Source organism: Bos indicus x Bos taurus, chromosome 3 (genome assembly GCF_003369695.1).
Source record: "Bos indicus x Bos taurus breed Angus x Brahman F1 hybrid chromosome 3, Bos_hybrid_MaternalHap_v2.0, whole genome shotgun sequence".
Taxonomy (NCBI): Eukaryota; Metazoa; Chordata; class Mammalia; order Artiodactyla; family Bovidae; genus Bos; species Bos indicus x Bos taurus.
Genome location: NC_040078.1, coordinates 86,973,552 through 86,996,441, shown reverse-complemented (window position 1 = coordinate 86,996,441; position 22,890 = coordinate 86,973,552). Strand labels below are relative to the sequence as shown.

Here is a 22,890-nt window from a genome sequence, read left to right as displayed (position 1 = left end):
CATCCTCATTTTTTTTTATAAGGTCATTAATCACTAATCTCATCATAGTGGCTTTCCTGGTGGCTCAAAAGGTAAAGAATCTGCCTGCAAGGCAGGAGACCAGGGTTTGATCCCTGGGTCAGGAAGAGTCCCTGGAGAAGGGAATGGTTACTCACTCTAGTACTCTTGCTTAGAGAATTCCATGGACAGAGGAGCCTGGCGGGCTACAGTCCATGGGGTCTCAAAAGAGTCAGACACAACTGAGTGACTAATACAACAATAACAATGCCATCACAGGGGCTCCACCCTCATTATCTCATCTAAACCTAATTTCCTCCCAACCTTAGGGTTAGGGCTTTAAGCCATGAATTTAAGGGGATACAAACATTCAGTTCATAATACAGTAGGCCTAAAATCAATGTTAGTTCCACTTTTCCTCCACCTCAAGGCCCTGAACTAGGGCTATCTCTTCTTCACGCTTCTCCTTATGCAGCCTCTAGTGCTTCCTAGGGACCCCCCTTTGAGAATGTCGTGAAAGCCATGAGCCTCTTCCCTGAAAACACACACATATATAAACAGACACCACGCACACCTTGTCACCCACAGAATTCCAGATCCCTGAAGCTCACCTATGGACTCTAATAACCTGCCATAGCACCCATATGACACAAACTACCTTTGGCCACAAATTGTGGTTCCGTTTTCTAATTTCCCCAGGTAGATTTTTAACTACGTGAAATAGGAAACCAGCTCTTCTTGTTCAAGTCTGTATTCCATATAGTGACTGGAGAGGGGGGTGTATATAGTGAATGTTAATTGATCTGGTGGATAAACAGATGGATGAATGCATGGATGGACGGTAATTTGGCTGGTGGGTCTGTGGGTAGGTGAGAAGATAGGTCAAGATGGATAAATAACAGAAAGGTGATGAGTGGTAGGTGGGTGAACAGATGTACGGGTGCTCTGGGTGAGAGGATAAGTGGGGAGATGGATGGGTGGATAGATGACTGGATGGTAGGATGGTGAGGTCTTCACCATGCTCAGAGAAGCACCCAAGCAAACCCTTCTTGAGAAGATAAATTCATGGTGGTGGGGATCCAAATACTGGAGGACCTGGAAAGCTCTGGAATTAATTCAGTAGAGAATACAAACTCCGGAAGGATCAGAAGCAGAGGCTGCATGGGGGGGAACAATGTGTTGGCAGGTGGGGTCTGAAGAAGGGCTGTGGGCTCCGGTGGGAGAAGACAACGCAGGGTCAGAAAAGCCAAGGAGGAAGCTGGACAAGAGGAGGGGAAACCTCTGATGGAGAAAGCAGCACCGGTACTAAAAGGAGACCGGAAGCTACAAAGACCCACTTCTAAGGAGAAGTGGAGGGCAGGCAGGATCTGGTGGGGAGCAGAGATGACTGAATGGAGACAGAAGAATTTATGACCTTGGGATTCTGAGCCACTCATTCAACAATCATTTGCTGAGCTCCTCCTGTGTGCCAGGGCTCACTGTAGGTACTGAGGAAAAGTCCCAGTCTGTGCCGTTAGATAAGAAAGACAGAAACACTAATGAAAGTTGAAATTTACACAGTACTTACTATGCACCAGCCACTATTCTGTTTAAGGGTGACTCGCCTCAACAACAACCATATGAGGGAGATATTATTATCATCCCTACTTGGCAGACAGGGAAACTAAGGCACAGAGAAGGTAAGTTATAATTTACCCAGGTAACACAGCTAATACGTGTGAGAGTCAGGACTGGAACTCAGGTTCCAGAACTTATGTGCTTCATCCTTGTTGCCATTAAATGAAAGGTTAAACAATAGTTGTAATGCAAGGTGATGGCAGTCTGAACCATTACAGTGGGTTACAAAGCAGGGATGAGATGACTGACTGGCTGGTTGGATCTAAGAGGATTTGAGAGAGGAGACCCTTGGGAGCTGGGCCTTGGAGAATGAGTCAGGTTTCTTAGGCATCCTGCAAGAGGTATGTAAGTTGAAGGATGAGGGGAAGGGCATACCAGACAGAGAAATTGAGTTGTGCAAAGATCACAGGCACTGGGGCATGAAACAGCAGACACCTGTGCAGGTGATGGTACGTGGCTCTGTGTGACTGCTCGGCAGGGCTGGGAGCTGGGAAAGGGGAGACAAGCTACACATTGGAAAAATGCCAGGGACTGTTCCCTCATACTTATGTGAAGGTTTATGATGTTCAACACACTTCTCTATCCCTTTAGGAAGACAGTATGTGGCAGACTGTATATATAATATTTTTGTTCCCATTTTTTAGATGAGGAAACTAAAATTCAAAGTACAAAATCCATGAGGTCTATTAATATGACCATAGCCAATATCCATCCTATGATTACTGTGTGCTAGCCACTGTGTTCAATGCTTGTATGCAATTTTTCATTTCATTTCTACAAATTTGCCATGAGATAGATGCTGCTGTCAAGCTCATTTTAAAATAAAGAAAATCGAAACTCAAAACCAGTTAAGGTCCTCCCACTAGGATGATCAATCAACCACCACACAAAGGACCTGCTTTTTGGCACCACGTAATACTGAGCTTCCCCAGTGGGTCAGCTGGTAAAGGATCTGCCTGCCAATGCAGGAGACGAAAGAGATACAGTCAGGATCCCTGGGTCAGGAAGATCCCATGGAGATGGAAATGACAACCCGCTCCAGTATTCTTGCCTGGGAATTCCCATGGACAGAGGAGCCTGGTGAAAAGGGGTCACAGAGTCAGATACAACTGAGCAGGCATGCATGCAAAACTGTCTTCGCTGACTTTGGATTCTAGTCTAGCCCACCTGAAAGGAAGATAACATGCTTTGAGTTTTGCATAAAACCTTTGTGGAAGCAGATACATTTAATGATGAAAAGTTTCTAACTCTTCTATATTAAACTATCTCCTTTGTGGGTGAGCCAGACTGAAAATCCACTGGGTTCCAAGACTCCTAGGATATCCTGGTTTCTTCACAATCAGGACCTAGAGATCATGACTTTCATTTCTTTGCGAAAGAAAGGGCTTAGACTGGGCATGAGCCAGGCATGAGATAGGCCTGGGCTGCAGCGTGACAGGTTCCTGGCCTGGGTGAAGAAGCCTCCATTTAGAGCTGGGATAACAAAAGAACCAGGTAACATTCACTGGGTACTTACTTTGTGCTAAATAGCCTTCCTAACCTTAAAAACTGTTTACCTGTTATCTGCCCAGGGAAGCAGTAACCATTATAGCAATCTTTCAGATGATAAAATTGAGGCCCAGAAGGCTTAAGTGACTTATCCAAGATCACGCAGCAAGTCAGTAGTGGAAGCAAATTTCCAGCTCGGCTAGTCTGGCTCCAGACCCTATGTGCTAACCTATATATTATATCTGAAGGAGGCTTTTGTAGCCAAAGAGCCAAGCTCTACATTTTACCTATAAGGAGGATCCAGAGAGATCATGAAACTTCATTAATAACACACAGCATCACCCAAACCTCAGTTTAGTACTCAGAAGTTTTCTCTCTAGAGCCATTCCACTCCTCCTTCCTCACCTCCATCTTCTTTGTGGTACCCTTCCCTCCAAGCTGGCCTTGAAGGTTAATGGGAACCAACTCGGGAGTCAGTCATACAGGGGGTTAAATCTTGGTCATGCAGCTTTTCAGTTATAGGTACTTGGACAAGGTGCATGGTCTCTCAGCCTCAGTTTCCATATCTATCAAATTATTATACAGTCTTATTCACCTAGAAGAGAGGTTGAAAGGGTTAAATGCGGCATTGTTTGGTCACTCTGCATCATTGTTTTAATTTTTTCAGAGCGCTGTGAAGCACACCATCTATTGGACAGAGCTCCTTCTGAACAATCTCCAGCGAAGACTAAGTCTTCAATACATCGTTGGATGCACGCATGCATTTTCTCGAATGACTGTCTAGCACAAAGGTTGGACGACTGAGCGACTTCACTTTCACTTTTCACTTTCATGCACTGGAGAAGGAAATGGCAACCCACGCCGGTGTTCTTGCCTGCAGAAGCCCAGGGATGGCAGAGCCTGGTGGGCTGCCGTCTATGGGGTCGCACAAAGTTGGACACCACTGAAGCGACTTAGCAGCAGCAGCAGCAGCACAAAGGTCAGTGTATTAATAGGTAGATACTAGGTGACCTCATAGGACCTGACTGTCTGAATTAAACTAATAAACTAATTTTGGTTGAGGTGTCCATAGCGGCTAACATTTGAAACTAGTGTCCTTGAAGGTAAGATTGCCATTTTAACTGCAACTTTATAACAGACAGAAGTAGGCTTTTTTTTCCTACCATGGGACCCAAAGAAAAGTTCCTTTAGATGTGACCAGGAGAGGTAGAGGGAAGAACAGCCAGTGCTGAGAAGGCAGGGGAGATCTGGGGTGCAGAGGCAGCAGAGGAAGGTGGGGAGAGATGGATTCAAGACCCAGTAAGCTCCCTGCCCATAGGTTTGCTTGTTTTCAGTGCTCACTGCCCAGAGCCTAGGACCACCCAGGGCACATCATGGGAGCTTAGTAACTGTTTTAAAAAAAAAAAAAAAAGTATGAGAATGAAAAATAAAGAGAGGCAAGGAGAACACATCGGGCAGGAAGAGAGAAAAATTGAGACAGAGCTCCATCAAAGATAGAGAAGACAGCCAGAGGGGCCTGAGGCGGCTGGCAGCCGGGGGGCAGAGGGAGGGACTCTGCTGGCTGAAGCCCAAGGACTCGGCGGGGGAGCGGGGGGGGGGACCCCAGAGGGAGGGGCGGTGGCCTGGCTGCGGTGAAGAGAGCGCACCCCGAGTGCAGCGCCTGCGCCCAGGGCTCCAGACAGCCCAGCCTGGAGAGGGCCGTGGCCGTCAGAAGGTCACGGCCGCGCCGCGGGACTTTCCTGGGGTGGGGGTGGAGGACCTGCGAACAACACTGTCCTTTAACTTCCCAGGTCAGACCACCCCGCGCTGCCTCCGGCGCAGGGAACCCACCCTGAGCTAGCCTGCCCGCGGGGGACCTGTCCTCTGGCCTGACTTTTTAAAGTCCCTCCCTGCCTTCAAAGCTCTGAGTGCCTCCTTTCCCCTAGCCTGAGGCTTCTCACACTTGAGTGCATCAGAATCAGAATGAGGCTTTGTTCATTTATTTAATTGAACGATTTAGTTAAGTCGATGACGCTCCACCCCACCCTCCTGTTTCTGACTGGTGGGTTTAGGTTGGAGCCATAGGCTCTGTGTTTCTTTTAAGTTCCCAGGTGATGTTGATATATCTGGTCCCCGTACCCAGGCTTGAAAACCACTGCCCAGTATGGGACAACTGTCTCCCTCCTTTTCCTCCTTGATCCACCAAGTACCTTGTTCAGCCTCTCAGAGAGTCCGGAACCCCTGATCTGCGCTTGGGCAAAGCCCGGAGGGTACCAGGAATCCCAGCTCCCAGCCCCCGAAGCTATCTGGTAGCAGCAGCCGTTTCTCTACCCTTTCGCGGGTAGAACTGGGATCCAGAACAGGGCAGAACCCTGAGGAGTAAAAGCTGAGTGGAAAGCAATGTTAATCAAGTCCACCTCCAGGAAAGGGAGAAAAAAGTCCTTTTCTTCAGGAGAGGAGAGTGCATGGAGGATTCCTATTTAATGACCAGTAGCGCACTGATCAGTGCCACTGACACTTACTCCTATCAGCTGGGGATTGGGGATCATAAGGGAAATAAAACTGGGGTCAATGTCTTAGGGAGAATGCTTTCTAGTAGGCAGATTAACAATAAACTTAGGAAAATAGTATGCTAGAAATAAATTATAAATCCTATGGGGGAAAAAACCAAGTAAGGTAAGGGGGTGCCACTGAGTACAATTTTAAACAAGATGGTCAAGGTAGGCCTTGTTGGGAAGGTGACATTTGAACCAAGAGTTAAGGTAGGCAACCATGTGATACCAGAGAGGAGAGTTTTCAGGTAAGGGGAACAGCTGGAGCAAAAGTCCTGAGGTAGGAGCATGCCTAGCATATCCGAGGCCCCACGGAGAGGTGAGTGTAACTGAGTGGGGCAGGGTATGGAAAGAGCTGAGCAGGAGATTGAGGACAGAGAGGTAAGGGGCAGGCAGGAAGGTGTTATAGGGCTGGGGTGGAGCAACCATTCATAGGGTTTGACTTTTACCCTAAAATGTCCCTCCATTTTTCTTTATGTTTTTGTCCTGTTCTTGCCTCTTCCATCTACAATACCAAGTTTAAGAATAGTGTTAATCTGGCTCACAGCTGGAGCTGGTTCTGAGAGACAATTTTCAGTAGGTTAGTCAGGCCATCCATCTCAGATAGTTAATACAGGTTGTAATTACTTTTTCTAACCTGCAGGACAGACGGTAAGCTGTTTACATTTGCCTCAGCATCCTTCTTTCTCTTTTCCCATCATTCTCCATGCCTCCTCCAGGCTCTAGTTTCCCTGATGCCCCTGCTCCCTGACACGCCCCAGGCTTCTACAGCAGCACTGTCCAATCAAAATAGAATATCAGCTGCACATGCTATTTAAAATTTTCTGGTGGCCACATTAAAACAAAAGTAAAAAGAAATAGGCAAAATTAGTTCTACTAATAGATTTGATTTAACCCATTATAGCCAAAATAGCATCTTGTCAACATGTAATCAATACAAAAATCAATGAGATATTTTACTTTATTTTTTCCTATACTGTCTTTGAAACCCAGAATGTATTTTACACTCATATCACACCTCAATTCAGCCTAGCCTCATTTTAAGTACTCTAAAGCTTCATGTGGCTAGTGAATACATGGACCGCACCACCCTAGACTCAAAACTCCTGATCTTTCTTCCCCTCCTCAACAAAATTAACTCTTCCTGTTTCTAGAATAAGCTGACACTTCCTTCAGGAAGCCTTCACTGATTTCTTCACTTCCCTCACTGGCATGTAAGAAATAAATGAGTAAAACTGTATGAATATATGGTACTCAGAATAATCCCTGGCACAAAGTAAGTTTAATTGAGGTGTTAGCTATCGTTATTATAGTATTTACTGCCATTGTAATAAACTGATTGTTGTGTAATTCTTATATAAGAATTATATATTTAATTCCCTGCTTTCCTCTCAGGCTACCCTGAAAACTCCATGAGAAGAAAATGGCTGCCTTTTTCATTGCTCCACCCTCAGGACCTTGTGTCTGGGAAAAGTAGATTCAGTATAAATGTATTAAATGAATGAATAAGAAAGCATGCTTGGAGTTATGACTTTTTAATTCTAACATTATAGTAGATAATCATAATCCTGGAGGATATGACATCAGGTTCCATTTTTACAGAAGTTCAGACAGTAGATACTATAGAGAGATGAAATCTGGTCTCAAAAATGAAGAAGAAAAAAAAAAAAAAAAGCAGGGTGGTGTGATGAAAGGGTCCACGCTCTGAATTCAGACAGATTTGGGTCTGAAGTCCTGTTACTTTACTCACTACTAGTATGACCCTGGAGAACTTAGTTAATTTCCCTGTATCTCAGTTTCCCCATCTGTAAAATGGGGATATGAGTATTTTTTAACATTATGTTATATTCTGGGCTTCCCTGGCAGTTAAGATGGTAAAGAATCTGCCTGCAATGCAAGAGACCTGGGTTTGATTCCTGGGTCGGGAAGTTCCCCTGAAGAAGGGAATGGCTACCTACTCCAGTATTCTTGCCTGGAGAATTCCATGAATAGAGGAACCTGGCAGGCTACAGTCCATGGAGTCACAGAGTCAGATGTGACTGAGTGACTAACACTTTCACTTTACATTATATACCTACACTCAAGGTTAGTTTGTAAGTGGCAGGAACACAGGTCCTAATCTCAGCCCAGGTATCTGCTTTACCCCTTTGTGTAACAAAATCTACCATGTGTGTGTGTGTGTGTGTGTGTGTGTGCATGTTCTGTTAGTATTCAGTGAGGTATACTATAGACACAAAGTTTTGATACACATTAGATGCCCACATTAGTATGTGTGGTTTTTCTTTCATTTCTGTACAGCAGCATGGGATCTTTCTATTCTCCTTCTCTTTTTATTCCTCAAACGAGAAAAGTTCAAGAAGTTTACTTACTATTTCAGGGAAATTTCACCATCCTGCCTAGCAGATAGAGTGAAACAGGTTCAAGTCAAGAAAAGACCCTTTGGCAAAACTGTAAAACTTAACACTTTAGTCTCCCCACCCTTTTGTCTCCTTCTTCAGCCTCCCTACTTCCAGAAAGTCCTTCTTTTGTACCATTTTGGTTCCTGGCATTTTCTTCTCTCTCTGGCTCCCAGAGACAAAAGGAATTCCCACCCACACTGAATTTTGTTGCATGTTAAAGAGGAATTCCAGACACCTAGAGATGGTTGCCACTCATTGCTCAGGGTTCTCAAAGCTCTTTCTCTGGCTCAGCCACAGTGCTTTCCCCATTACTTCCTAAATGTCTGTGAATGCATTTTCCCCCACCAGACCCCTGAACAGTATGTGCAGATACAGCCATGTCTCTCTGAATCTCAGCCCTTAGGAATCAACCAGACACATAGTAGGTGCTGGATGAACATATGCTAAATGCATATGTGCATGTATGATGTCTGAGTGACTGTTTCTTAATACTTCCCCTCCAAAATGCCCCAAAGACTGACAGATGTGTGTGGTGAGAGCTGTAATGGGAGGAGGTTGGCTACCTTCTTAGAAATGAAACTGAACACGCCTCGAAGCTCAGCTCCACTGTCTGCTTCCCTCTGGTGTCCTCTGGGAATGACAGGGAGGAGGTTGGAGGTGGGGAGCCCAGGAGGGCTGACAAGGTGCCCTCTTCAGCACTGAGTCAGCAACACCCAGCCCTGTGGACACAGGAAGATCCAGCTTTCAGGGGCTGAGTCACTTGAATAACTGGAATAGTTGTTTAGATCATAATGAATTCCCAGAACCTTTCCAAGCCAACCAGCAGGCGCTTGCTCTCTCCCTACCCTAAAAGCTTTCTAGCTTTGTGACTTAGCAGAAAGGAAGAGCCAGGCCTGGGATTCTGCAGGAGAGAGGCCTCAGGGGAGCAGGCTGCAAGCCTCCTTGCCATTCCCATCAGCTGGCACTGCAGGTTGTTTCTGGACATTTTCATGTTTCCCAGAAGATGTAAAAGGAGACTGGCATTGCAGGCAGCAATCCCGCACAGGCCACACAGCTGTTGTGTCAACTGGGCAAGGTGTGGTCCAGAGGTCCTGGCACCTCCCGGTGGAGCAGGGTGTCAGACGATACCAGATGCTCCAGGAGGCTGGACAGGTTATCCTCTACTGAAATGTCCTTAGAGGTCTGTGTTACCTTGGATGAAACAAGATACCTAATCTGCAGCGCTAGGAGTAACTGTATGGGGGAGGGGAGAGGATGGCAGCCCAGGCGCTGTGGGACTGGTGCACAGGTCCATGCTGTGCATCTTCTCAGCTGCAAGTCCTGAGTCCAGTAGCTCCCAGAAATGCCTGCTCTGAGAGCCGCAGAAGCCCGCAGGGAATGCCTTGTCAAAATATTGGCAGAATTCAAAGCTATGCCTCAGTGTTTCCTTCCTGAGAGAATCCAAAAAGGATCTCAGGCTTCTAAGATTTTCCTCTATCTTCTTTGATCGTATGCACTGTCAAAATCCCACTTAGGCCAGTGAACCGTGTCTAATGCCGTATCACTCAAGTTTATGCCTGTGTTAAGGCAGTGTTTCCCAAACTTAAGCATATATCAGAAGCACCTGAAAGACTCATTAACAGATTTCTGGGCCCCACGCTCAAAGTTTCTGGCTTACTAGGTCTTGGGTGGGCCTGGGAATACACATTTCCTAACAAGTGCCCTGGAGATGCGGATGCTGCTGATGGACGGAGGAGCCCGGTGGGCTGCAGTCCGTGGGGTCGCTATGAGTCGGGCACGACTGAGCGATTTCACTTTCACTTTTCACTTTCATGCATTGGAGAAGGAAATGGCAACCCACTCCAGTGTTCTTGCCTGGAGAATCCCAGGGACGGGGGAGCCTGGTGGGCTGCCGTCTATGGGGTCGCATAGAGTCGGACACGACTGAAGCGACTTAGCAGCAGCAGCAGCAGCTCTAAAGCAAAGTTCTTAAATGTATTTTGGGGTCAAAAACCCATTTGAGAATCTCTGATAACCCATTTGATAAGTCTTGTCACCACTTCCCAGAAAAACAAGACACAAATGCTGAAAAATTTTGATTACAATTTCAGGGTTCATTAGACTTGCAGAAATTCATCCATGAACATCCAGGCTAAAATAACTCCTGATTCAGGGTCCAAACCAGAATTAAGAAGTAAAATGCAGATTAATAAAGTACAGGAAGGCGGACTTTATGTCTAAAAGCAAAGGAGTTTCATAGTAAATTTGTTGAGTATTCGTTTTCTAAAACTAGACAACTACAACAGGCTGTAACATTTGCCAGCTGTCCGTCAGTTTTCTCTTCTGTGGATGGATAATTGAATCTATTTCATAGGGCTTTGTAGGGATTGAATGGGTTCATACATGCAAAATGTATAGAATAGAGCCTGGCACATAGTATACACGCAATAATTGTTCCCAATTATTTCAGCTCAATCAAGCCCTATTGATTTTCAACTTCCTGACATATTTCAAACCCTCTCTTCTCCAGCCCAACATCCATAATCCTAATTTAGGTTCTAACCTTGTCTTGTCTACCGTGTTGCAGTATCCTCTCAATATTCCTGTTTTTCCTGCTCCTAAGTTAACTTCTACAGGATATTCTTCAAGACTCAGCAGGAGGACTCTTTTCTCTGCTACTTTCCCTGAACCCCAAGTAGACCTGATTTCTCTCTTCTTTGTGATTGTATAACATGCTTCCTCTAACGCTGTAGTGCGTGTATACATTCTTGAGCCCATGGGGAACACTGCTAATGATTCTCCCAGTCCCAGTTCTCATCTTCCATAATAAAAGGCCATTTCCAGACTTCCTTGTAGATAGGGTTCTGAATGCAAATTCAGTTCTGCCAGTAGATGCACATGAATGAGATTTGAAAAGTTAAAGTGAAACAAAGGAAGTTCTGCTCTTTTAGACATTTTCAGCTGGCAAGCACGGTTGTGGTGACATGAAGCTTTTCTGCATTGTATTCTAATAACTCATCAACAGTTTTATGATTTTCAAGAGTCAGTTTTAACAGTAGCAATAACAGCTTCCTGAAGCTTTTATCTGATTCCCTAGATAAAAATACGGGATTTGTTACAGATTCTAGAAACTAGAATTCAAGATTGAATTTGAGTCTTCCTGATGTTCACCTTTCTGATGGAGCAGACGTCGAAGGTCTCTCTGGAAGTTACCCTGGAGCCTACAGTCCCCTCCTCCAGCCCTTGCAATGATCCTATGAGCCTCTAATCCCCACATTGAAATCCTCTGTGCTTGAAATACCTAGAATGGCTTCTATTTCTTGAACACTGAATGATAGAGGTTGAGTGCTAGTAGGCTAAGATCAAGTCTCATTCATCTTTGTATCCTTCACGTCCAAAATTGTCAAGAGAAGTTTCTGAAAAATGAACCCCTTAAAGAAGTGAGTGGAGCCACTAACCAGAATTAAAGAGGGGCAGGTCATTTATCTGTATTTACCAAAAGAGCTTTGAAGTCAAAGTTGCTATCAGACCAACCAGTGAACAACACACTTTTGTTGTTGTTTAGTCCTTAGGTTGGGTCCAACTCTTTGAGACCCCATGGAGTGTCACCTGCCAGCCTCCTCTGTCTGGAGTGGGTTGCCACTTCCTTCTCCAGGGGATCTTCCCGACCCAGGGATTGAACCCACATTTCTTGAATTTCAGGTGGATTCTTTACTGATGACCCACCAGGGAAGCCCAGCATACCACCACCACCAAAATAACAAATAGTAGGAACTGAATGAATGGCTGGAACAGTAGTGCCAGCTTTGAAATAGAAAGATGCAGACCTTGCTCCTCACTGTGGGTCTCTCCTCACAGAAGCATTTGGCCCCTCAAGAGCCCAATGGAGAAGTTAGGAGAGAATGAAGGGGAAGAGACTGTGAGTAGTCTTAACAGCCTGGAAAACTGTGAAGAACAGAGAAAAGACTAAGTGGTGCTGGGATTTCTCTGATGGTCCAGTAGTTAAGACTTCGCCTTCCAATGTAGGGGGCAAGGGTTCAATCCCTGGTCAGGGAGCTAAGATACCACATGCCTTATAGCCAAAAAACCAAAACAGAAAACAGAAGCAATATTATAAAAAATTCAATGAAGACTTTAAAAACAGTCCACATAAAACATATATTTAAAAAAAAAAAAAGAATAAGTACTACTGGGCACAACCTCAAAAGTCAGAGGTACAGCATGGCTAGAGACCAGAGGGTTTGGCTGTTTGACATACAGGTGCGTGAAATGAGGGACATGTTGCAAAAATCGAAAATACTTACAGTGGGAAACCCATGTGCTTTGGACATCAGACCTACTCATCATCAAATCCCAGGTCCATTGCTAATCTCTGTAAGTGTGTGTGCATGCTAAGTCGCTTCAGTCGTGTCCGACTCATTGCAACCTCATGGACTATAGCCCACCAGGCTCTTCTGTCCATGGGATTCTCCAGGCAAGAACACAGGAGTATGTTGCCATGCTCTTCTCCAGGGGATCTTCCCAACCCAGGGATTGAACCCATGTCTCTTATGTCTCCTGTATTGGTTCTTTACCACTCACTCCATGAGCCTCTGTCCCTTCACTCCTAAAACTGATGTTTACAGTCCTTATCCTAGAAGATAAGGAGCCCAGCACAGGGAGCTCGAGGAACAGAGCTCTCCCCAGGACCCCTGCAGATCATCAATCTCTGCACATCCTTCAGATCCAGCCTGGTATTCTTTCTAGTGGTAACACTTTGCTCCATAAAAGAGCTGATTTAGTGTTTTGTTTTCTAATGATGGTGCTGGAAGATAAGGCACTGAGATTTGTGTGAGGGGCAACTTCTTAATCCATTCATTTTGTCTGAAAATGCTAAAGGCAGGAAGTAAGATTCCCGGAAGTTTTTTTAAGTGCAGAGAGGCTGGGAGGTAGGAGCGAGCTGTTCCAGGAAGCCTGCTCCTGCCAGCTGGGGAGAGAGTGCACAACTTGGCCTTGCAGTCCCTGTGTAATCACGTTGTCCATGCTCATCAGTGGGGCTATTAGCATTTGAGTCTCAGCCAGTCTTCCTGCGGCATCCCGGAGGACATCCGCCTCCTTCCATGTACCCTTTGTAATCTACTGCAGGTTTATTGTGATGAATTTCTCCGCCAAAAAGGCCAGAATGTTTCCGCTTAGTGAGAGAGATGGCTATTTCAGATATCTCACCCGCCTTTTCACCAAGATATGTCCAAGGCCTTCGGGTCGAGCATAAGTGAAGTTCTTCAGGACAGGTCTAAGTCCTAACACACTGGGAGGGCTCTTTATCCCTTTAATCTGTGATCTTCCATGAGGGTTTTCCAGGTGGAGTTAGTAGTAAAGAACCCGCCTGCCAAAGCTGGAGATGTAAGAGATGCAGGTTCAGTTTAGATCGCTGGGTCCGGAAGATTCCCTAGAAGAGGGCATAGCAGCCCACTCCAGTATTCTTGCCTGGAGAAGCCCATGGACAGAGGAGACTGTGGGCTACAGTCCACAGGGTCACACAGGGTCGGACTGAAGCAACTTAGCACACACGATCTTCCATGAGTACCTTGGCATCTTTTATGAGGCTGGTTGTTGGGTTTGTCGACTGAAAACAATGCACAACCTAAATGCTGAGAATTCTGTTTTATATGGTGAACTAAACTGAGGACTTAGCCCAGGACACAGCATCTCAGACAGCTCTGAGAAACCACTGTCTGAAAATATTTTTCAGGAGAAGGGAGAAACTAGGATATATAGGAGTTTTGCAACAAAGACAAGGAAGTCAGGACATCAAAAGATTACTATTAATTCAAGAAAACCAGGCTTCTCAAGTTAAGGAACTTAGTGCTCCTCTACACAAGGGAAGATGCGAGAGTCTGAGCTCACTGAAACCATTCCTTTGGCACACACCCCAGCTACCCAGGTGCAGTAGCCTGTGCTTTCCTTTCCCATCCTGAGTCTCCTCAGGGTGCACCATTGTCGAGGGCGTGGCTGCAGGGGCTGAGGGCTTGGCAGTCCTCTTGATTCCATCCTGAGTTCTCTCAGGGCTCGCTGTCAGTCTGTAGTGGCTTGAGGGCTGCAACATCCTTGGTTAACTGACACAGCAGGCAATATTTTTTGATTGACAGGTTCATCCAGGACTGGTAGGACTAAAGGAAGGAACCTCACAGAAAGTGGTCTCCAGGAGTGAGGACACATATACAGAACCACAGTAACATTAACCACAGGGGAGAGTGGAGAGATGGCCCGGATTCCTTCTGGGGAGCAGAAATCAGAATTAGGAAGAAAACTACCATTACTGGGCACCCATTGTGTTCACAGCATTGTGGCAGAGGATTCTGAAGCTCTTGCAGACTGGGCACAAAACAGTTAAGCTGTCAAGTTCTGAGTTTAGGCAGCAGGAATATTTGATGTTACTGCACAGGAAGCTTATCCTAGAGTGAATAATTCCTGCACAGCAGGGGAGCCTTTTTGCAGGTTGAACCCTGTCTGAAAGCTGCTCTTTTCCTGTCAAAGAGCCAGGGGCAATAGCTATCATCCTGTTCATCAGTTCCTGCCCCTCCCCCCACCAAGAAAGCCATGCAGGCAGCTGAGGGCCCAGGGAGAGATACTCAGAGGTCCCGGTAGAGGTCCACTGAGCTACTACTTGTGCCTCGTACCTTGTGCACAATGGAAGAAAATAAACCTCCTTATTAGCTGTTGATGACCACTTGTATCTTTAAGCCCCTAAAGACTGAGAGTAGGAATGCTTTATTGTTATTGTTGTTTTGTCGCTAAATGTCCAACCCTTTTGCAACCCAGGCTCCTCTGACCATGGGATTTCCCAGGCAAGAATACTGGAATGGGTTGCCATTTCCTTCTGCAGGGTATCTTCCCGATCCAGGGATCGAAGCCGTGTCTCCTGCATTGGCAGGCCGATTACCCACGTGGAAGTGACTATTGCTTTGTCTACCTAGGCAGGACATAGACAAGGAGGAACTCGAAAAGGGATGAAAACAGTGTAAAAACAGGATGACTAAGAAGAAGCGCCTCTAGATCAGAGGGCTCCCAGATCCCTGGTGAAAGACGAATACCACAGAATGTGTTAGGGTGTGATAATGTTGGGCTGTGTTATGTGTGTATGAAAAACCTCTTCAGCAAAGTAAGTATATATATAGAAAGGAAGAAAATATTAAACAATGAAGTAATAAGCAAGATGTCATTCCAGATATTATTCTACATTAATATCTGGTATTGAGAGTATTCTAATAATTCTTATAATTAAAATTCTTAGAAGCAGTCTTCTTTTTAGGACTTGGCCTTAACAAGGGTTATTTCTCATTGTTTTATGCCACTTGTTTAAAATGAATGTTTCCTTTATTCCTCATAGAAACACCGGGAAATAGGTTCCCCAGATCCATTTTACAGACAAATGAACTGAGGTGCAGGGGCATGAACTGAGTTGCTCAAAGCAACATGATTTATCACGTAATAGAGCTAAGGTGCAAATCTAAATATATCAGGTGATTTCCAAACCTGTGCCCTAGCTACTAAACCATGCTCATCAACTCCATCTGTGTTCTAATCTCTGGAATGTCCTCTTAGAAAAAAAGGAAGCTGACTCCAGGGGGAAGAACTAGAACAATTAAAAAAAAAATAAACAATCCAATAAAAATAAAAGGGACAAAATATTTGCCAAAATAAGCCTTTTAACAAAGAGATGTACATGGCAAATAAGCACAGGCTTAATATTATTAGTCATTAGTGAAACATCAGTTAAAACCACAATGAAATACCTCTACTTGATAGCTAGAATGGCTAAAATTAAAAAGACTGATCATATCAAGCGCTGGTGAGGACACAAGCAACTGGAACTGTCAAACATTGCTGGTGAGAAGGTAAAATAGTACACTTATTTTGGAAAACTCTGAGACAGTGTCTTAAAAAGTTAAACATACACCTTCCATACAATCCAGCCATTACACTCCTAGATATGTATTTAAATAAAAGTATATGACCACACAGAGACTTGTACATGAATATTCATAGCAGTTATATCTGTGCTGATGTACATACTGTTATACACAGCAGCATCCATACAATGAAACAAAAGAAATAAAAAAGAACAAGGTAATGATATACTCTAAGTCATGGATCTCAAAATAATTATGCTGAGTGAATGAAGGAAGACAGAAAAATAATACATACTAGATGATTCCAATTCTAGAAAATGCAAACAGATCTATAACGACAGGAAGCAGATCAGTGGTTACCAAGGAATGGGGGAGAGCTGGAGAAGAGCTAGACTACAAAGAGACATGAGGAAGACTGGGAGAGGGAATGATGGATATGCTCCTTATTTGAACTGTAGTGATTTTTTATGAGTGTAAACATATGTCAGAACTCATCAGTTTTTACTGGTTATTGCATGTCAACTGCATCTCAAAAAATCAGCAGAGATAGGCTGCCAAGAAGATACAGCAGTAAGAAATTGAAGAAAATAAAAGCAAATATGAGCAAGGGAAGTAACCTAAAATAAATGTAACATAATAGTTAAGAACCCAAGCCATAGATTCAATTATCAGCTTAACTTTAAGCAAGGTAGTTAATTACTTCTATAAAATGCACATGATAATAGTATCTCCTCATAGGGGAGTTGGGATGATTAAATGAGTTATGTACATAAAGATCTAAATCAGTGCCTGGTACTTAATAATGATTCAATGAGCATTAACTATTATTATTGCAGAAATCATTGTTTTTTATCTGGTGTCAACCCTTTTTCCATTGGAAAAATCTTGAAGTCCCATCCAGATGATAAATCCAGAAGAGAAACCTGGGGCCAGTTTTTTCCAAGCTCAAGTTTTCTGATGAGTATCAATTCCTCCTCTTGAGCACGGCTTACTGTGGCTCCTTGAGATTTTTCAAGTCAAGGGCTAAATAATGTACTTAACAGCCCAATACACTCATTCTACAAGCATTGGGGAAATAAAAGATAATAAGACTCCCTATTGAGGGTGAGAGGAAGCAACAAGATACTTGGGTAGATACTTGAGTCACTTGGTAGAGCATCACCTGGATTCTGTTGCACTACCCATGGGTCTCTGTTTGTTCCTTGACCAGTTATTCTAGCGGCCCTGGGTTCTACCTACCAAGAGGGCTTTCTTTGGCCAATGTTAGTCAGTACCAAAACTGATAGGAGAATTGAGGAGGGTTCCATCATAAGGGACTGTACAGTTTTGGTAGTTCATTTCTGTTTGAGTCATGAATATGCCCCAAGTGTTGCTTTCAGGGTTCAATAAGCACATGTCTCTTTTTCCTAGGCTTGAGTCTTTCTTACAGCACAGCTTTTAAAATCTTTTCTTAGCCAAGCCTATTGATTTCACTGGGTTAGAGGAGGGAGGAGGCATGAGAGACCCAGTTTGCTGGTACCCAATACCAGAAATCTTGCCCAAATTTTATTTTTGAATTTGGACCTCATATTTGTACCATAAGTTTCTTAATATCAATACTAGGGACTCTGCACATCTCCTTAGATCTTAGCTTATGGGCTTCTGACTCAAAGTTTGAAGAGTAATAGGCTGGAGTAATGAGGAAAGGCTCAGTTTTTCTGCCATGAAGCTCCTGTCTCAACTTTGCTACCATCCAAATGTGTATTTCCAACGTTCCCAGGCAGGGATGCACAGGAGAGTTGCTCAGAAAGAATCTGATCACTAGGATTCCTAGATTCTGCCGTACCAACTTTAAGACCAGATTCTTAAGGCACTTGTTTATCTGATTCAACAGACTCAAATTCCTCACTACAGGTAGAAATAAACAGGTCTGTAAATCTGTCCAGCTATTCTGGTTATCTGCTATTAGGCCAAAATCAACAAGTTACTTAGAGAAGAACAGGTGGCAATATTTTGACATTTTTCTACCAGGTTCCTAAAGTTCCTATTTTGTGGGCAATGTTCTGAATTCTAGCAGACAACTGATAATTTTTTTTAACCTCAGATTAAGCAATAGTTTATTAGATATAATACAATAAGCATGAATGACAAGGGAAGAACATAAATTAGACTTCATCAAAATTTAAAACTTTTATGTGAAAAGAAAAACTGAAAAGACAACCCACAGAATGGAGAGAATATTTGCAAATTTTATATCTAAGGAATTTGTATTCAGTATATATAAGGAACACTTACTGTTGTTCTTTACATACAACTTACAACACTTATTGTATGTTCACAGATAATCTTTTAGCCAAACTGATTTTCTACCTCCTAACAAGGATTGCTAATATATCCACCCTGTATGGTAGAGTCCTCGCAACTCCCTAATCTATCCCAGTTTAGATTCCCATCTCAGATGAGCTTGGACAAAGGGATAACTTATTGAAAGGATGTGAAACATCCCATAATTGAAGGGGAAAGGATCAGACTTCTGAGAGCAGTGACTTAGCCAGCTTTGGTCACTGCTCCAGGCCCAATACCTAGAGTAGAACTTGTTAAATGTTAAGGGAATAAAGGACCAAACTTCAGTAAGGCCAGGGTTCTCACTTGGCCTTGCTAATAACTAACACCAGCACTCCATGCCTCAGGAAGAGAGAGGAGATGGGACAGTCCATCTGTTGTCAGAACTTCCCTGCTCTGTCATCTACATGGTGTCCAGGGACCAGCCCAAGGAAGTCAGAGTCATCCTCTGTAATCCTTTCTCCTGGTCAGAGTTGCCTGACATTGACCACAAGATTGGAGTGTGGCCGATGATACCTGCTCTGCAAGAAACTTTAACTAGGACCTAGATTCAGTCTCTTTTTTGGTGGTTGAATTGGTTACAACTAAATGTAGATACCAATGGAGGCTGTTATTCAAAGTGAGAGAGAGAAGGTTAGGGGGAGAAGAGGAAGAGGTGAAGGAGATGGAGAAAGAAGCAGGGAGAGGAGCGGGAGGGGAGGAAGAGGTGAGAAGGGGGAGGGGAAGGAGAAGACGAGGGGGAAGGGAGTGGAAGGATGCGAGGGGATGGCTGGGGAAGGAAGAAGAGAAGGAGGAAGAGAAAAGAAAAGAGCAGATACTCTTAGAAACAGAGTGCCAAATGCTTTTGAGATCCTAGTTACAGTCCACCACCAGGCTCAGCTGAATCCCTGTACTTGGGTCCCAAGAGATGCCTCTTATTCTTATTAAAGCTTTCCTCACATTTATAGAAGCTGGCTCAAATTCTTTTCTGACACTTTCAGAAACCTCAGATACCTCCCGCTAATGAAAATATGGACACTGAGGATTCGGAAGTATACAGATTTGCCTGTTTGTGAGAGAACAGGCAGTAAGTGCCGTGGTCTTTACTGTTCTCTCACTGCTAAAAAAAAAAAAAAAAAAGATTTTGGCTGCAGATAAGAAAACAATACTAATAACAGCTTAAGAAACAAATGCATTTTGTTATTAAACGTAGCTAGGAGGGGGGAAGCAGGCAATAGACAGATTTGTTGTAAGCGCCAACAGTGTCCCCAGGCACCCAGCCACCCTCAACTTACTAGTTTTCTATCTTTGTGGTTTTGGTCATAGAAGGCTACCATGGAGTTGGGCATCTTGACCAAAATCCAGTAGCAATGGGAGGAGCGTGTGGGGGAGAACGGATCCATGTATATGTATGGCTGAGTCACTTTGCTGTCCACCTGAAACTTTACAACATTGTTAATCAGCTATACTACAAAATAAAATAAAAAGTTTAAAAAAAATCCAGTGGCAAACCCAAAGGGACTATGCTTGCCCCTTTGTGTACAGGTCTGATATCATGTTCCTGGCATACCACCAGCCTCCTTCAGGGCCCATAGTATAAGCAGGTGTGATATTAACAGAAGAGTCCTTGATGGAGGTGAAACTCTGGCACTGAAATCTGGGTTCTGTTTTTTTTTCTTCTTCTCACTGTTTTACTTGGAAGAGTCACCAAAGCTTTCTATATTTCATATAGTTTCTCATATGTTTAAAAAAAGAAAATAGTTATCCTTGGTGATTGTGAAAAGTAAATGAGATAATATATACAAATATGCTTAGTTTAATACCTTGGAATTTACAACTTTCTTAAAGAATGAGACTTCCCTTTCTTTTTCATTCAGGCCTTCCAGTTCTGCTAGGGAAGGAAGTACAAGAGCCGGCTCAGAAAAAGGATAGACTTCAGAGTCAGATTTTTATTTCAAGTCCTGTTTCTGTCATTTATTAGTTATCTGGGTTTGACAAATTACTTTATCTTGCTCACTGGTAAATATTTACTGGGCACTTGCTAGGTGACAAGCACTGTTCTGCCTATTGAGGATACAAGAATGAACGAGAAGGACATACTCCTTGCTCTTTAAAGCCTATATTCTAGTTTTCTCATTTATTAAGATGAATAATATATTAAATATATTATTGCTGTATGAACTAAATAGAAGAGCTCATGCAGAATATCTGTGAATAGCAGATGCTCAACATCTGAAAATTCTCTTCCCTGCTTCCCTTTCTCAGTCACTACTGGATGCTGGAAAAAGTACTGGGTTGGTTATTAGAACCCTGGCGTTCTAACCCTACCCCTGCTGTTCACTAGCTAGCTGTGTGATATCAGCCAAAGACCTTAATCTTTTTGGGTCTCAATTTCCTCTTCTGTAAAATAAGAGTGTTGTTTGGAATAATTTGTAAGACTCTCTTTGTTTGGTGAGATTCTGTATGTCTCAAAAGCAATCATCCTTCTTGGCATATTATGGCAGAATGGGTATATCAAACTGCACGACAATTTAAGTCAAATTTATAGCATTCATTAAGAACCTCCTAGGTCTAAGCATTGTGCTGCATCCCTGGTTTTTATTTTAATCCCACGATGACAATTGTATAAGGCACGTATTACAATCTTCATTCTGTATGAGGAAATGGAGCTCAGAGAAGCGAATTTGGTCAAAGTCAGAGGCAAAAGTGGCATTGATACCCACACCTGTCTGACTCTGAAGGCTTTAGCTTTGTCCTTCACTGCTGCTGAATGGTTATTCTGAACTTGTCATAAAACCAACTGGACAGAGTTAATGACTCCATAAATGAATCAGGATGTCACGTCAGGAAGAATGTCCCCCTCATGGTTCATCCAGGGGAATACACAGAGGTAAGTGTGGGTCTTTCTGCATCCCAGGTGTTATTCCTGGTTTCTCTCTGTAGCTACCTCTCTGCCTCCATCTCTGTGGATGGGTCCACGTGATGAATGAGAAAACAAACATTATTGTTCAGGAATTACGTTTTTCAAATTGGACATCTGCTGCTTATTTGGCTGGGAGTTTGGCAAGTGTTTCAGTCTGTTGTAGTGGTCAGACCTAGAGGAAGTGATTAGGTAGTCATGGCAACCAGCATCCCAAGAACACCATGGTGATGCCAAGGAGGGAGCACTGGATGGAGAGTCTAGTTGTCCACTCTGCCATGAATGCTCTGGCCTTGGGTTCCGTAGGGCCTCTGGAACTTTAGTTCTTAAAATCTCTCCATTAGGATAATTTAATATTTAATTTCATACTGAAAGAGATAGGTCCTGAGATCCAAAGAGCATCTAAAGAGGTGGCATAAAAATCATATGAAGCTGAGAAAGACCAAAGAGGGGTGCAAAAATGCACATGTGAAATATCCACTATTGTCCCAGGAACAGTGCTGTATGCAGTGTACCATCGCCTCAGGCCTCAGTTCACCCTGATGATATCCTTTGTACAGAGGAAGAAACTGAGACTTGGAGAAGTGACATGACTTAGGCCTAAGATCACACAGCTAGGCAGTAAAGGAATGAGAATTTGAAACCTTGCCTAGTTGATCCTAAAGCTTTTTTATAACACCTACACTTGGCTGCCATCAGTACCTTTGCTAACATAGCTTCTGCTAGAGGTAGAATGGGGGCTGAGAAGAAATTCAGATGGTATCAGTCCTGAAGGCCCCGTCACTGGTTCCTCTACATAGTCCAACTTGGTGGGATTTTGCTCTCTGGCCTAGACTTAAACCTTTCCAGCATCGGCTGAAGGTCTTATCCTCACCCTAGATTTTTTAAATCCAGGTTCTCTCCAATGTATTGATATTTCTGTTGTGCCCTAAGCAGTATATTGAAGTTGAGTCTGAGCTCAATTCTCTGTCTTTCTTTGCCTCATTGGAAAAAAAAAAAAAAAATGACAGAGTGTGCAAGATGCTCCCCGATCCCTGGATCATAGATCTTCCCTCTGACTCTGAAGTTAAATTGCTTATTGTCCTATAGGTATTTGAAAATTCCTGTTTCCCAGAAACAGGTTCAGAAAAATCACACTCTTCCATGATTTTTCTTCCCCTTCCCACCTTCCTATAATTGTTTTAGAATCACATGAGACTATTATATACCCTTGACTTGGTGAGGGCAGGTTATCTGGCATTTCATACTTGGTAGGCTCCAGGAACAGAGGAAAACTCTGACATTCCCTAAAATGGAATTAGAGGACTTGCCTTTGAGCCCCTTTGCTGCCACCAACTAGCCTGTAACCTTGAAGAAGTCAGTGAACATTTTTGCATCAGCCAAATAAGAGGTCAGACGAAGCCCTCCTGAAGGTGTCATTCCATGCTAAGATTTGGTAATTCAAGCCATCCTTCTAGTAAACAAAATTTCAGTGCCCATTTGAAATTTAAGATGGGTCAATCTGCTCCTTACTTCAGAATGGACAGGGTTACCTCTCAGATTGATACAAATTCAGTGTCCTCACCTTGAGCTATTGATTTTTTCTACCTTGCATTCTCCCTGAGTTCTGAGGCTGTGAACTATGAGTCTTTAGAGAGCTGTCTGTCTCCTGATCTGATGGATAGAATGCTGGATAAAGGGCAAATAGAAATGGTGGTGGTGCCAGTGAAGAAAGTAAACAAGTTAAATGATACCTTTAGAGAACCGAAGACAAGGGTTGCCTGGGT

General features: G+C 43.6%; 1 long non-coding RNA gene across 1 annotated transcript; it reads left to right on the top strand.

Annotated features, from left to right (window-relative positions):
* Nucleotides 1-4,040: 4,040 nt before the first annotated feature.
* LOC113890511 lies at nt 4,041-7,146 on the top strand. Its single transcript, XR_003510511.1, has 2 exons — nt 4,041-4,081; nt 7,029-7,146. It is a non-coding gene; the product is annotated as an uncharacterized LOC113890511 (long non-coding RNA).
* The last annotated feature ends 15,744 nt before the right edge of the window (nt 7,147-22,890 follow it).